General features: G+C 40.6%; 1 long non-coding RNA gene across 1 annotated transcript in view; it reads left to right on the forward strand.

Moving 5' to 3' along the window:
• The first annotated feature begins 861 nt into the window (after positions 1–861).
• LOC143609034 (uncharacterized) overlaps positions 862–17,733 on the forward strand; it is a 52,754-nt gene continuing 35,882 nt past the window's right edge. Inside the window, exon 1 of the long non-coding RNA XR_013149409.1 lies at positions 862–912. This is a non-coding gene — a long non-coding RNA (uncharacterized LOC143609034). The remainder of the gene's footprint in view (positions 913–17,733) is intronic.

Consider the following 17,733-nt stretch of genomic DNA (forward strand, 5'->3'; position numbering starts at 1 on the left):
TTCTCCATCCATAGGCTTCATCAGAGCTGGAGCTGAGGACAAGTAATCCTTCAGGGCTCTAAGCGCAACTTCATGCTTTTTAGTCCACTCAAACTTCTTGTTCTTTCTAAGGATATCATAGAAGTCTTTGCACTTCTCAGAGGATCTTGAGATGAATCTATTCAGGGCCGCTATTCTTTCGGTGAGTCTCTGGACGTCTTTGGCATTTGCAGGAGACTTGAGATTGACAATGGCTTCGATCTGCTCCGGGCTTGCTTCAATTCCTCTCTTTGTGACCATATATCCAAGAAACTTTCCAGCCTTAACACCGACGTGGCATTTGGATGGATTTAGTTTCATGTTATAATGGTCAAGGATATTGAATGCTTCCTCAAGATCTCTGAGGTGATCCTCTGCTTTCTTTGATTTTACTACTATATCGTCTATGTATACCTCCATAGTCTTGCCCAATTGGTCCTTGAACATTATGTTGACTATTCTTTGGTACGTCGCTCCTGCATTTCTTAGTCCAAACGGCATAGCAGTATAACAATATATGCCGGTTGGAGTCATGAATGCTGTATCCTCTTGATCAGATGGTTCCATCTGAATATGTTGGAATCCAGGGGAAGCATCCATAAAGGTGAGCATTTCATGTCCATCCGTTGCATCCACCATGGCATCTATATGTGGCAATGGGAAAGGATCCTTGGGGCATGCCTTGTTTAAATCCGTGAAATCGACACACACCCTCCACTTTCCATTCTTTTTTGAAACAACGACCACATTAGCTAGCCATCGAGGATATTGAACCTCTCTGATCAAACCTGCCTTAAGAAGTTTTTCAACTTCTTCTTGTATGATCTTGTTTCTTCTCAGAAGCGAATTTTCTTCGCTTCTGATGGACGAGTTTAACAGATAAATCAAGGCCGAGTTTCTGAGTGATTACCTCTTTTGAAATACCTGTCATACCTGAGTGCTTGAAGGCAAAAGTAGATCTTCTTCGCGCTAAGAAGGATATTATATCCTCTTCGATTTTACTGGGAATACTGGATCCTAGGAACACCTTTATTTCTGGATCTTCGGGGTCCAATGATACTTCTTTGAGGTCTTTCTCCCAAGCTTTCAGCACGTCCCTAGGATGTGACTGTAGTTGTTATGCTATAGTTTGCTTGGCTGTTGGCTTCATTGATGAAGGGTAATAGTTCCTCGCCTCCGATTGGTCACCCATTATATTCACAACTCCCCAAGGAGTAGGTAGCTTGATGCATTGGTGATAAGTTGAAGCTACAGCCTTCATTCCATGGAGCCAAGGCCTACCTGTTTTGGACAAAAATCAACTAAGGATCAAGTATCCAAATTCGTAAATTTAAGGTAAGGTGCTAACACTATAACGACTAATGTATGAGCGTGATATCAGTGAACAAAATGATTTGATCACGAGGGAAAAAGCCCTTAACCAAGATAGTCTTACTTCGGTCAAAACTTATCGAGGAAATCGTTGGTAAAATAGCTCCGGTCAAGGATTAATAGTATAATCTTTGGTCGAAGTATCTTAGTCAATGATCAACAAGATAACCTTTGGTCGATTAGTATATGGTTATCGTGGTCTCCGGCATAAAAAAACCCTAGACGGTGAAAACTATCACCGTCAAGTTTATTAATGAAAAAAGGATGTTACAAACGTTTTTGGAGTATATGATCGAGGTTACAATGCAAGCTAGTGTATAGAGAGAATTGTTGAATCTGCTCTAGTGTGTGTGAGAATACAAGTGTGTTTCCTATTCGACCATTACTCGTTTAAATAACTTAAACAAAAATAACAACATTTCCTAATTAGACGGAAGTCTTCCACTAGCCGCTCCATGACTTTGACCACGTGCGTATAGTCGTTCAGCAGCGAGATAATCGGAAGAACAAGTCACACGGCCGTTGGTAATATTTAAACTTCAATCTTCTAGATAGTTCGTCCATCATCAGTTGTGTTGAATTAGGATCCTATATCCATGTTCCAGCCATAGGGTGTTCCGTGAGGATAATTGATTCTAATGCGTCTCAAAGTTGATATACCTGTCTAACACATCACCATACTAAATACAATTGTTAGAAAATAAACAATACCAAGGAACGTCGATCCTTTATATCCTGATATGTATTTCAAGGATAATCTATCTATAAGACAGTTAAGAATAAAGGATCCTCAGTATAAAAATCGTGGCCTAACAATTGCCCCCAAAATGGCGGATAACAGTGGAACACAACTGTCATTTTGAAATTTGAAAACACTGTGAAAACTGCACGATGGGACGGTTTTGCTAGAAATTTTACCATTTAGCCCCCAAGGTTAATTATAACCGTCTATAGATTCCGCCCTATATCTTTGGTTATAAACACCTTCATCCGACAATCAGGTATTCTCCTAACCCTTGTTTCTTATTTTCTTTATTCATGTCTACCGCTTCTTCTTCTTCTCCGGCCCCTTCTAAACCTTCCGAACAGTCATCCGGTGGTTCCGAACTGGTTGAAATGGAACAACAAGGCCTGCTTTCCAACCCATCCTCTGAAATCTGTAAGCTCACGGATCCTGAGGTCGATAGTTTTCACACATTATTTCCTCCAGAAACACTGTTCCGACCTTACGAATCCAACATTAGATGCGACACTTTTTCCAAAGTCTGGGTCTGTTTCCCAGCAAATCCCTTCCTCATCGGCTACAAATACCCCTTTCCGCCTTTTACCCAAATTTTTTTCGATTCGACCGGCATATCTTACATACAAGCCATGCCTCTCAGCACCATCGAAAGGATCATTCAGGAGGAAAAATTGGATTTTGGCCTTCCAGAGTTATCTTACCTGTATACCCTTACTACCTTTGGTTCTGCCCGTTTCTAATTTAAGTCCAAGCCCCGACAGCCCCACGCGATCTCAAAGCCATGTTAAACGATTCTGTGTGGAAGAATCAATTTTTCTTTGTTAAACGCGACTCGATACCAGGGGGACGATCTTCCTTCCACGTGGGTCACTAAGGGTAGGATCCTGGATCCTCAAGGAATAGCATGATCCTTTATTCTTCAACTTTAATCCTTACTGTTTCTTGTTATCTGCAGTTGAGAACTTCGCTTCACTGCGCAAGTTACCTAGAGTAGAAGAAAAAGCATAACGGTTCCTAGAGCTGGATACCGCGGTTAGGACCTTTCAAGCTCGTTTCGTTGAAGGTTAGGACCTTTCAAGTTCTCTCTTGACAACATCGATTGCATGGTTACTTCTCCTGCTGTCAAGAAGAAGACTCCAAAGGCTGGCACCAGCTCTGAGCCCAAGACCGCCACTACCAGGGCCAAATCTGCCGCTTCCAAGAGAAAGAAATCCTCTGATCCAGAAACTCACTGTGACATTGTAGGTTCCTAGCCGGATCTACACAGGAGTATCTCGTAATACGTATGTGCGGAATCCCTATGTAACACGATACGAGCGTAAGATGTGTAATACGTTAAAACGAACACGAACATACGTTACAATACTGATAAGACACGTTGTATTGAAACACTTCAACACCTGATATCAAATCACAATTACACGTTCTGGAATCGTTTTTAAAAACAAGCCGTAACCTAACCTTATAAAGGCTTCGACAACTTCGCCTAACAGACTAGGCGAAGTTGTCTTTAACTTCGCTTCTCCACAAGTTCGCTTACATTAGGCGAACTTGTGAGATTACATATCTAAAACCAAAACAAACAATCTAACACGATTACAGACACATACAAATCACTAGATACTGAACTACTGACATTATGCATCAACAGACTCCCCCTTGGCAGTAGCTTCATATCTCTATCTTCAATCTCGTGTCTTGTAATCCCAAAAATCTCGTGTCACACGTCTTCAAGCATGAACGCCTTCTCTGACACAAACAGAGACAACTCTCTGATATTTCTTGGCTTCATCTTTCCATGCAGGAATATAGAATATCTTTTTCTCGTTTAGCACCTGCAAGTAAGCTTGAGACAAATTTACCAAGTGCATGGGATCATACACTCTCAGAACTTCTTGTTCATCTTCATCCTCCATAATCGCTTCAGCTGTTTGACTATCAACATACCACCATTTAAGATTCATTAAGACATCCTTGGGCATTGGTTTCATCGGCATTTCTTTCAAACACCGGATCGGCTTATACTTCATTACAATCCAAGGTTTGCCATCAGCACGCATTCCTCTGTCTTTATCTTCAACAAGCTTCCCTTTCTGCGGCTTTAATAACTCGAACTTTTTCTCTTTTATACTTTCTTTCCACACCATCTTCCCAATGATTCTGGCCATATTATCATCACTTCTATTAATCAACCCCAACTTAGCCAAATCCTTCACCTCACATTCAGGCAAGGTATGCAAAGATCTCAACAACCTCTTAAAGTACTAAATCCCATCAAAACGTTTAATCACAAATAGTCTCAACTGCTCATCATACAACCAGCATATAATACCCTTTTTCGAGTCATCATACCCTTTGATATTGTAACTTTTCTTGAACATAGTCGGAACCGCTGGCTTTTTTGTCTTTACGAACCACTGAGCGTAGCCTTCTTTCCATCTCGGCTGCTCTTCCCATTCAGACTGATCAATTTCCATATCTTGACCCACATTTGCCTTATCAACTTCTGGGATATCATGTTCTACATTGTCCTCCACAATCTCTCCCTCTTCAATCTCACTATCAATCACAATCTCAGCTCCTATCTTCTCAATCTCATCAACCAGTAACACATCTTCATCACCCAGAATATCATCCAACATCTCCTCCTCATCTACAACCACAACATCGTCACCACCTGATCCACCTGTTGTACCAGTTGACTACCCCTGAGATGTGGAAGTTCCAAGAGTTTGGTCAGTTCTTGGCAACTCACCACCTGCACCTTTCGATGCATTGGGATCATCGTCTCTGTCATGACTTTTCTTAGTCCTCAACTCATCGCCCTTGCAGCTCGTCTCCCCCTGAGATGCTAAGAACTGTTTTAAAGCATCAAAAAGTTTACCGTGCTCAACCAGGAGGGACGATTGGATCTGATTTTCGGCAACAAGGCGTTGAATAGCTTGAGTCTAGATAAGATTGATTCTTGATTGTTCAGCCACCACCCTTTCAAGAGCCGCTATCCTTTCAGAATCAGATAAGGTAGCATCAAAATCAAACCGCATATGAGAAACGTCTTGCGCATACGGTGGAGGAATTCCCAGACTCGCTGGAATATCCGAAGCATGCAGAAAAGTAACCGCGGATTGTATTGCCACAGATAACCCTGCAGTAGCCACTAATGTCGACTCAACAAATCTTGCAATGACCTCCGATGGAGTAAGAATAGAAAGTGGCAAAGAAACTATCTCAGGAGCCGAAAATTGAAACGTGGTAGGTGGAGTGCAAAATGATGATGATGTAGTTATCACGGGAGCACTTGAGATGATTGTTCCTGTCACAGTCATCGATACAGGAACCATGGTCATACCAAATAACGCGGGTGGAGAGAAACGAACCACCCTTGAGCTTTCACCAGCTCCCGATCCCTCATCAGTTCTGACTCTTTTCGATCGACGTATCAACCGATCTAACTCCTCCTCAAAGTCAGATTCACTGTCATCCGAATCTTTCTTTCTTTTTCCATGAATTCTTTCTTGGGTGACCAGAATCTGTCGTGCTTCAGCAACATCATCAGCTGAGTAGTCAGAATCGGTTCTCTCAGAATCAGCTACAGACGTAGCTACTATCGACACATTTACACCAGAAACCTCTGCTACTGATACCTGAATCTCTTCAGCAGGATCAACTCGCTCCATATCAAAGAATCCTTGGCCACCAAAGGCAGCTTTAAGATCTATCTGTTCTTCCGGTGCCACAACAGGAGCAGCAGGAAAAGCTTGCCGTACCACAGGTGGTGGTTGAGAAACATCAGCTTGTTGCGTTGCCGGATCCCGAAGTTCATCTCCACGAGGAGCAACATACGCAGGGTTTATCAAATAACCAAATAGAGGAGTATGCCGTGGACGAAGCTCTGGTTTACTACGAGCACTCGACGACCTGCATTGCGCGAATATCCTCTTGCTTACACTCTCTACATATCGAATGGGACGGCGTTGAGGTAGCGTAGGAGCTACATGATTCAAGATCATCTGTAAGAATCTGGGATACATCAAAAACCTTTCACGAGCAACCGCGCGTCTCTAACGATCTATCTCATAAAACACCATCTGACTGAAGCTGTAGGGCTTGTTGTATGTCAGTGCTGTCATAGCTGATTGCATCGTTGCACCCATACCGTCAGTACCAGCTTTACGGCCCGGCATGCACACGATCATCACGTGCATCAGAAAACGCCATTGATCCAATAAAAATCCCTTTCGTCTCTGAGTGTCACCCAATGGACCTGAATAGCCCATTCGTAAAAATGCACCATCTCTGAATGGAGCCGAAAAGTCGGTTGGGTCATCTCTAGTTTCAGTCCCGAACTGCAATGCGACCCTGATCTGATCTGATGAGAACTGGACCTCCTGATTGTTTACTGTGGCGCGCATGACTGGAGGCTCAACTCTACAGTCATATTCTACCGTTCGCCAGAAATCTTCAATGTTCGGTAGAGATATGGGTAGAGTGGTAGTAATAGCGTGGAAAATACGCGAGCGAACAAAGAAGGAGATGATCTCGCGAAAATCATCGATACCATTGGCATCCGGATCCAATGTGATGTACATGTTGTGACCCGGAAAGAATTGCCTGTTGTTATCACCACCTTCGTCACCACCAACACCCCCAGATCCCGCTACAGAGCCGTATCTGCACAACAAACGGTCTAAGTTAGATCATCGACAAAGCAGATCATAACTTCGCCTGTTACCATGAGCGAAGTTATGATAACTTTTAAAATGCAGGCGAAGTTAGATAAATGGCGAAGTTGAGTACAACTTCGCCTAAAGATAACTACGCCCCTCAACAACTTAGCCCCTGATTAATTAAATAATTAAAGGAGCAGGCGAGGTTATGCCTAAGGCGAAGTTGAGAACAACTTTGCCTAAAGATAACTTCGCCTGAATATGAAACGGCATATACAGAAGTTGGATCTTGATTTGTTTAGTGAATTTGGTGATTGATGACAAAAACGGATGTTACATTATAGATCTAGACGATCAAATAAGTTACGAACACATTAGAAAGAATTTGGTTAGCGAGTGTTTAAGGTTTGCATGAACGATGTCACAAATCAAACCAAAACGACATGTGATTAACACCATTGACAAGAATTATAAGTTATACCGACCTTACACACCTTTAACACGGAACAAAATCAAATAATAACAAGGTATGATTCGAGAAGCAAGTTCGCTGAGGGTTAGGATATAAGGTACAAGTTCCCCGGGTTTGTGTGAATAAGCAAAGTGTTTGACCATATTGACCCTTATATATGTTTGTAAATGCTCAGGCAATGTTAAAGATAACTTTGCTTATCCATAACTTCGCCCCCAGACAACTTCGCTTGTGAATCTTCCCAGTAACTTCTTCTAATTTAATTTACAAAACAGTCTCTTATAATTTGATCGAAATGCAACAGTATTTTAAAATTCACCGACAAAGAGTTAAACGATATAATCACAGAACCAAGTAACCAAGCTTTGAATCATAAAAAGAAAGATGCAACGAAAACTTTAGAAATTAAATAAACGAGATCAAATTTCAGTCTTGACGGGGACCAACATGTTTTAGAAAAGATCCGAACAGGAATCATACTGATTAAGTGGCTGTCACATAGATCCATGTTCAGCGGTATTATAACATAAAGAAACAGGTTGTAAGCAGGTATACAACTTAGTATGGTTTTCATCGCTTCTGTGATACGGATTAGGTTCAATTAAGCTCAAAATTTAGATGGACATCACATCAGAGACTGTGATGCCTCCTATCTATTCTCCAAGCGTATTTGGCTTTCCCAAATCACCCCGAGTTGACCTCGACCCGTAGTGTCTGATTAAACAGTAGGTACATATCGATCATTAGAGTCTTCATCCCGTTCTCTTTCTTGCCTCTTGATTGATAAGTGTAACATTATAAGTTTAACACAGCACACATTTTTTTTTTTGATAAGTTTAACACAGCTTCAAACAGTAGACGACTGCAACTCCCGAATCTGGATCACTGCAGGTGCTTGACACACTATCTTCTCGGGAATCAGAACACTCACGGGCTCGTGTATGACTGGGTAATGACTTTTCTGCCTATCATTCGGAAAGATGTATATGGAGACATGCACAGCTTCTAAATGATTCTCCACTTTAAATCGAGAAGATTTAGTTAGTATCACTTTTACTTTTACGCACCATACAAAGCTACCATAACATACAATGGCTGTTCTAGAGTCTTTTGGGCTTAATAACTTCACCAGATAGGCACACAGAAATAGAATTTCTATCATTTTCCAAGGTTGGATCAATTTTCTTTTAAACATTGTATTGAAACTTCCTACGAAGTTATAGACTTGAAAAATTATATCATCTCCCCTAAAAAAAATTTTAAATTCTATCGCCCCGATCAAGTCGAAGTCTTCAGGTAAACGGCTATCCTGAAGATCCAATGGATCAGCTGGACCGACCACAAACGAGTATGTGTCCTAACTAAGTATGAACGACTATTTTTCAGCGAAAGAATAAAAACACATCTTAAACCGCCCCGGTCACTTTCAGTCATCTGGTTAATGGCTATCCTCATAATCTACTAATAGAAGTAAGGACCAAACGTATCCGAAGATATGTCCTTCAAACTGAAGCAACCGACATAATTCTAAGCGATAAAGATGTTTTTTTTTTTTAAAAAAAAAAAAGAACGAAAAACCAGGTTACTCGGGATTGATCATCCCATTAAGTTCAACAAGATTTTGAAAACGTTTTCGGTCAAACGCTTTAGTAAAAAGATCGGCGAAATTATCCAACGAATCAACCTTTCCTAGCACTATTAATTTCTTCTCAGCACAATCCCGTATAAAATGATGACGAATGTCAATGTGTTTAGTTTTGCTGTGTTTGACGGGATTGTTAGTTACTGAGATTGCAACAGTGTTATCAATACAAATAGGAGTTAGAGTGAAATTCAGACCGTAATTGCGCAATTGCTGTTGAATCCAAAGAACCTGGGAGCAGCAGTTTGATGCTGCCATGTACTCTGCTTCACAGGTGGAAATGGCTACTGAGGTCTGCTTCTGGCACTGCCATGACACCAATCTTCCTCCCAGAAACTGACATCCACCGGTTGTCGACTTCCTGTTCTGATTGCAACCTCCATGGTCAGAATCCATGTAGGCTACCAAATCCAGTTCTCCCCCTTTCGTGTACCATAACCCCAACTTAGGCTTGCCATTGAGATACCTCAGTATTCTCTTCACTCCCTTCATGTGGGATTCCTTTGGGCTTGCCTGAAAACGAGCACAAAGACAAACTGCAAACATAATATCAGGTCTAAATGCAGTTAAATACATTAAAGAACCTATGATTGCTCGATATTGGGTGGGGTCCACGTCTTCATCACAGTCCGAATCAGCACCCAGTTTGTGGTTGACGCAAACTGGAGTATCAAATGGAGTGCTGTCCTCCATCTTGAAGCGTTTGAGTACGTCTTGGACATATTTTGTTTGATGGATGATCATCCCATCTTTCTTCTGATCAACCTGCAATCCTAAAAAGAAAGTTAATTCGCCCATGGCACTCATTTCAAACCTCTTTTTCATGACTGCTTCAAAATCCTGACACATGGCGACTTTGGATGCAGCAAAAATGATGTCGTCCACATAGACTTGCACTAGTAGAAATTTTCCTCCTTTTCTCTTGACGAACAACGTGCTATCGATCTTTCCTCTTTCGAACCCATTCTCAAGCAAATAATCGGACAGAGTTGCATACCAGGCACGAGGTGCCTGATGTAGCCCATATAAAGCTTTACTCAGTTTGTACAAATGATCAGGGAAGTCTGGGTCAGGGAAACCTGGAGGTTGTTCAACGTACACCGCCTCATCGACTTTACCATTAAGAAAGGCACTTTTCACATCTAACTGGAACACCTTCATCTCATTGTGTGCAGCAAATGCCAAAAATAGTCGAATTGCCTCCAATCTTGCCACAGGAGCAAACACTTCATTGTAGTCAATTCCTTCTTGCTGATTAAACCCTTTTACTACTAGCCTCGCCTGGTTTCTTATGATTATCCCTTTCTCATCTCTCTTACATTTAAAAACCCACTTTGTTCCAAGCATGTACATTCTTTGGTTTTGCAACTAATTTCCACACTTCCATCTTCTCGAACTGTGCTAACTCTTCTTGCATGGCTTCGACCCACGAGCTATCCTTTAGAGCCATTTGATAATTCTTTGGTTCAATCTGGCTGATGAAGCATGTGTATAAACATTCATTTATGATACCCGTTTCTTTAATGCTTGCGTAACACACGTGTGTTCATTCAGACTTCTTCTTGTTTGAACACCGTCAGACAGATCCCCTATCACGTTCTCCAACGGGTGATTTTTGTGAATTCCGGTAGTCGGAACTGTACTGACCTCCAGATTGTTTTCTAAGTTCGAAGAGAATTCATCTATGGGAGATTGATGTTGAGAGCGAAATGGATTGTAGAATTCTTCTTCAGTTGAAGCAGCAAAAGTATCAACGACACTTGACGAAGAAGGTTGACTTTCATCGCATCGCGGATGTTGCACAATATTTTCCTCCTCGTCATACAGAATCTGTGAAGCAATTTTCTCATCACCTTCTGCAAAATCCAAGTAAGGCAAATTAAAAGATTTAAAAAGTTTATCATTGTCGAAAGCTTCAGCCGGTCCCGTGCTAGGCTTTGGTGATTTGTAACTTGTAATGTCCGTGTTACATACCACCTCAACCTTGTTGTTCGATAAATTAAAGACTCTTCTGTTGGGTGTACCAACAACATATCAGACTAAAATACCTTCGTTGGCTATCTCACCAAATTTTGAGTTTGTCTTTAATATCATACATGGGGACCCGAAAGGTTCGGGACCATTCAAGTTTGGCTTTCTACCATGCATGAGTTCATAACAAGTTTTATTTAATCTTTTAACAGTTAAAACACGATTAAGGATATAACAGGCTGTGGCAACAGCTTCAGCCCAGAACACCACGGGAAGTTTAGCATTAGCCAGCATGGTTCTGGCTCCTTCAATTAGCGTTCTATTCTTCCTCTCAGCCACCCCATTTTGTTGCGGAGTATACGGGGCGCTGTACTGATGGTCTATCCCTTTCTGTAAGCAGAACATCTCCATCTGGTAGTTCTTGAACTCTGTTCCATTATCACTCCTGATGTACTTAACCTTTCTCCCAAAAAAATTTTCAACCTTGGTAATCAAGTTAATTACCAACTGAAACGTCTCATCTTTTGCCTTCGGTTACTACTAAGCAGTATGACGTTCCACCTAGACTCTTTACATTCACGGTACCGAAGAGATCCATGTGAAGTAGGTCTAGGGTACTGACAATCGAGTTAACCTTCTTGGAGTGATGAGGTTTCTTGTGTTGCTTTCCCTTCTTGCACGACAAGCATTGATCTTCAAAGTTAAAATTCTTCAAGGGAACTCCAAGAACTAGCCCATTCTTGACAATGTAATTCATTTTACGAAGATGTATATGTCCCATTCTTCGATGCCATAACTCGGACTCGGACTCAGTTGCCTTTGACAAAAGACATGACTCTTCTGTTGTCATTTCAGTTGACCTCATATCCATTACATACGTGTTCTTTTCTCTTGGAGCTTTCTTCACCACGCATTCCTCTGGAATCTTGAAACCCGGATAAAGAACGATTGCTTCATTTTTAGTAGAGTGCACTGTGTACTCTTTGTCACAAATCTGAGACACACTCAACAAATTATGCTTCAGCTCTTCAACAAAATTCACCTTCTCTAACTTCATTTTTCCATTTATCACAGTTCCAATACCAGTGATTCTACAACCACTCTCTCTAGCGAAACTAACTCTTCCTCCTTGAACAAGTTTCCATTCATGTAACAAATTCTTGTTACCAGTCATGTGCCGGGAACAGCCACTGTCAACAACCCACAGATTGTTTACAGTCCTGTTCAACTGTTCCTGCACAATTAAAGCAAAAGTTTAAAATCTTGGGACCCAAGACCTACTGGTCTTGGGTCGATTAAATCTGTTAAACAGCATCCCATACTTTGGTTGCCCAAAGTCAGTTTGAGGATGATTTCTGTGAGTTCTGAAAGGAAACCTTCTTGAGGATTGACTATGAGGCCATCCAAACCTTAGTGAATTAACTGAATTATAATTGTAAGTTTGGTTGTTAACTGGGAAAAACTGAGATCGATTTCTTTGAAATCTTGGATTTGTCCAATGTCTGAAGTTTGGTGGGTTCGCATTCTTACCAGTATAATAATTACCATACTTTTTATACTCAGTTTTCGGAGGCCTCATTCCTCTAAATTTTCTCTGGTTTAGAGGTCAATCAGCAATAAGGTGTCCTACTTGATTGCATCTAAAACAACTCCTGTGTTCAACTTTCGTCTCAACAGTTGTTTCGGATGTTGAGGTTACATTACTACCCGTTTGTCTCACATACGGTGGGACGAACGGGTTTAGGGAAGAACTCTTTTCATCAGGCTTTTATTCCTCCCCCCGTTTTAGTAATGTTACCTCTTCCTTTATCTCACCCGATTCGGATGACTTGTCCGAATTTGATGAGACAGAACTAGGAACAGAAATCTTAACATTTGGAATTGGCTTACTCGTTTCGCTTTTACTAACTTCAGGTTCTTTAGTCGAAATTTTGACTGGAACTGTCTGAATAATCTCAACATTAGCAGATTTCTGATTACTAGGATTATAAGTATAGTTATGGTTATACTGTGGTGGAACTTCAGAAAATCCAATTCCCCCTTTGTTAACTGGGGAACGTTGAACACTTACAATGTGATCAAGCATTGCCGAGGAATTTGTAATTTGTTCAATTTTTCTGTTTAGTTCCACCACTTTTACCTGGTAATCAGCAATCTGTTTATCTCTTTCAGCAATTAGTTTGGTTTTCTCTTCTAACACTTCATAACTAAGATCAATTACTTGTATTTTATCAGCTAGACTTGCTTTAAGACTTCTGATATCCTTTTCACTAGCTTTTATTTTTACCGAGTAACTGTTTTCTCTAGTTTTAGTATAGTGATGATCTTCTTTTAACGTTTTAAATTATGCGTCCAAACTAACAAACTGATCAGTTATTGTTTTCAATTGTTCAGCCAGATTTTCACATTGCATGCAATGAAGTTCAGAACTTACCTCAGAGAGCTGATCGTTGACTTCTGCCATATAGGCTTGATTTTCTCCCGTCTCCCTCCTACTTCCTTCAGTCTCTATGTTTACCAAATTGGCCTGTTCGAACACTTCCTCAACTTGCAGGTTCCAGTTGTATCCACCATTCTGTCTAGATACCATAGCCCTGTTCTCGCTACCTCCCCCATCCTGTTGTGCAGGTCTGTTCTGACTACGTTCGACTCTCTCATTTGTACATTCCTTGGCAAAGTGACCATTTTGTTGACAGTTGTAACATCTAACTTTTGATTTGTCAAACCCTGGTCTTTCTCCAACAAACTTTCTACCTGTTTTCTTCATGACTCTTTTAACCCTTCTTACAATCATAGCCATCTGCCACTGCAGATCCATCTCTTCTAAATCATCAGCATCGATCTGATCGTAGTTTTCATCCAAAGTTGCAGGGTCGACTATTTTACCTTTGATGTAGTTTTCATACGATGCAATGAAGGATACATAGAGAGCAAACTGCTGTTCAGCTGATTTAACACTCATGGGCATCTGTGAGTAATTGTAGCTCGGAACGTTTGAGGATACATTACCAGTTGTTGCGTGAGGTTTTGAAGAACTACTACCTCCAGCTACGAAACATACGTCGCCGTTCATATTGAGAATCACATGACCATCTCGAGTTGAGTTGGAGTTTGATTCTCCCTTTGAGTAGTAGGTAGACGATTCTGATTTTGAAATTGAACTTGGAGAGACTTTTGCACAATACATTTCCGGATCCTGAACCTGATCAGTTGGTGTCTCCTTTCGAACCATGTTGATCTCAAAATTTCGTAACTTATTGACTACTGTTTCAAGATCAATATTGGCAAATTCTGTATCCTCTCTCATTAAAACCGTATACATTTCCCATTTTGGTGGAAGATCATCAAGAAGTTTCTCTACTATCTCATCTTCTTTGTATACAATGGAGTAATTGCTGAGCTCGGTCATCAAATGGTAATATCTGGTGATGATATCGTCAAGGGATTCATTTTTCAGATACTTGAATACAGAGAATTGGGTTTTTAGTAGCTTGGTTTTGGAAGCACGGATCCCCACATTACCTTCAAATCGATTTTCAAGTGCTTCCCATAGCTCTCTAGCAGTTTTGTACTTCTTGAATGTATGAAGAATCTCTTGAGGAAGAGCCATCGTTATTGCAGCATAAGCTTTACTTTCTGCTTCATACATCTTCTTTTCCTCCTCTTCCATCTTATTGTACTTCTTAATCTGTTCACGACCCTCAAACAAGGCCGTTGGTGGAATGTATCCATCCTGTATGCACACCCACATCTTAGCATCTTGGTAGTTCACATACTGTTTAAACCGGTCGTTCTAAGCAACGAAATCGGTACCCTTAAGCATTTTTGGAGCCTTAGTTGCTGAACCGGCTTCAACCTCCATTTTCACCAGTTCCTTAATGTTTATTGAAGTCATCGTTGAAAGAAACACGACTCGAAAACACAACAAAAGTATAAATTTTTTTTTTACTGATAAGTGATCACAACAAAAGTTATGCTTAACTTCGCTTAAGCTTAACTTCGCTTGTTTCTTCAACTTTCCTTAAATATATAACTTCGCTTAAATCTATAACTTCGCTTAACTTCAACATCGCTTAACAAACAACTTCGCTTAATTGATAACTTCGCTTAACCTTAACTTCGCTTGATTGATAACTTCGCTTAACCTTATAACTTCGCTTAAACCCTACGAACAGTGACGACAACTTCGCCTGATGAACACAAGGTTTTTGCAGGTTTTAATTTGACATATTGCGAGGTATGCGAAGGTGTAATTGGTTATATTTGATGGTGGGAGATGGGTAAAACACAGAAACTATGTATTTCAACGTAAGCTCGTTCCGCGAATAGTCGAACGGAACGATCTTCACACTCGTGTGATAATCCCGAACCACACAATCACGAGCAAATGGCTCTGATACCAATTGTGGGTTCCCAACCGGATCTACACAGAAGTATCTCGTAATACGTAGGTGCAGAATCCCTACGTAACACGATACGAGCGTAAGATGTGTAATACGTTAAAACGAACACGAACACACGTTACAATACTGATAAGACACGTTGTATTGCAACACTTCAACACGTGATATCAAATCACAATTACACGTTCTGGAATCGTTTTTAAAACAAGCCGTAACCTAAGCTTATAAAGGCTTCGACAACTTTGCCTAACAGACTAGGCGAAGTTGTCTTTAACTTCGCTTCTCCACATGTTCGCTTACATTAGGCGAACTTGTGAGATTACATATCTAAAACCAAAATAAACAATCTAACACGATTACAAACACATACAAATCACTAGATACTGAACTACTGAAATCATGCACCAACAAACATTGTCTGCTCTGTATGTACCCCGTATTTTTTCCTTTATGAACTTAGGATCCAGTATTGTCCCGATTTTGACACGAAATTTGTTGGTAGGCTGTGATTGCTATTAGGGACCATTATGAGAAGATCATTCACCAGATGAGTGAGAAAATATTAGGGTTAGGAAAAGCTGTGGTTGTTAAGGACAAAACAATGATCCAGCTCTGCAAGGAGAAGAAACAATTGGAGGATCGGCTATCCTTAGCCGAAGCCCAGCGTCATGAGGCAGTGGAGCAGGCAACTGATGAAGCCAAGGTGTGGGCTGCTAGGCCAATCTTCTATGCGCGGATCAAGATGGCGACAAAGGCCGGTGATCCCGCTTTTGACAAGTCGTCCTGGGATGTGGAGAAATGGAAGGCTGCTCTTGATGACCTTGGTGGTGATGACGACGAGGATATGGTTGAGAACACCAAGGCTGGGCCCAGTGGCGTTAAGGAGGCGGTCGAAGCCGGCAAGAGAGAAGATGATGCTGCGGTTGAAGATGCAGCTTAAGTGGGCGATGAAGGATATTATTAAAGACAAGGCCCGAGCCCACTTTTTATTTGGTATTGATGTTTTTAAGAACAATTTCTATGGTCTGTAATAAACAATAGATATTTAGGGTAAAGAATCCATGATCCTTAAGACAGTCGGCGGGGGTGACAAAGGTGGAGGGATCTTCTGTTTGTGGGGATGAGCATTTGTTGCCCCTGTTTTTTAATTTCCTGCACTTTATGAACTATTAGTAACTTCCGCTTAACCCGGATGGATGGTCCATCTTTTCGTATGGTGAAATCCGGGTTAAGAAATTTTGGATAAGTCCTTGTGGCTTATTTAGTTTAATTAATATAAATCTTTTAAGTATTTGCTTGTTATTTATTTCCAAAAATTTGTTGCATATAAGTTTAGCATTGACGATAGCTTGATAAATAATCTTTAAGTAATAGATTTTCAGGATAAAGGATCTTTTAAAAATCATTTAGAATAGAATATCCTTAATTAATCAATAAAATTCAGATAAGGAAATTTTTTTAGAGTAAAGTATCCGTAAATTAGCCAAAAATTTCAGTAATTAAATAACTATTCTCAAAAGATTAGCCCTTTTAACCGGAATATCCAAAGCTATAATAAATATCAAACATAAGTAAATCAATAAAGATCATACCAGAAGGTCTAAATAGACCTAGGTTACCCGAATTAGTGAACCCCTATCATTCCTTACGGGTGTAGCTTTAGGATCTGGGATGTCACACCCTCAAAATCCACTAACGGAGTTTTACCGTCAGAGGGTGTGAACTAACAGGATCGGAATCATTAGTTATAATCAAACCATAAAACAAAGTTTCAAAACCATGAAAAACGTTTACGAGTAATTTAATGCGGAAGCGTAAAAACATAGAAACCAATGTTGCGTCACGCAGGACGACTTAAAACCCAAAGATAACAGTTTAAAATAAGTTTGCAAAATTAAAAATGTTTCAAGCAATGCATGTTCCTAAACCGCGCGCCCGCCTCGGCTACCTGAGAATAACATACTAAAAGTGTCAACACAAGGTTGGTGAGTTCACAAGTTTAAATAAAAATAAAGCGTTTAGCGTTTGCGTTCAGCGTTTTGCGTTACAGCGTTTTACGTTACAGCGTTTTGCGTTACCAGATAGTGTTATGTCAATTATATATCTATAGGTAGCTAGCCTATAAAACAAATATCACTAAGTGTTCGACACCGAAGCTGACTGTTTATTCATTTGCCTTGCCACCAGGTCATCCAGACCATGGTACGTATTTAGCCAAGATTACACCCACTCGACATCCAGTCGAGTTTAGCGTTGGGTGGGGTTTGTCAAACCCAGTAGTACTACTCAACAGTGACTCGCTATTATCCAAATATTAACCGGTTCGATGTTATGAAGGACTTTAGTTATTGCGTTTGCCACTTAGTCTTTACAAGTGATATATAATCTATATTAACAAAATCTTAAATGCGTTTCGGAGTATGTTATCTCCCCCAAGTGAAAAGCGT

This window comes from Bidens hawaiensis, unplaced genomic scaffold (genome assembly GCF_021521415.1).
Source record: "Bidens hawaiensis isolate Kalapana, Puna unplaced genomic scaffold, B.hawaiensis_p1.1 tig00000001_1, whole genome shotgun sequence".
NCBI lineage: Eukaryota > Viridiplantae > Streptophyta > Magnoliopsida > Asterales > Asteraceae > Bidens > Bidens hawaiensis.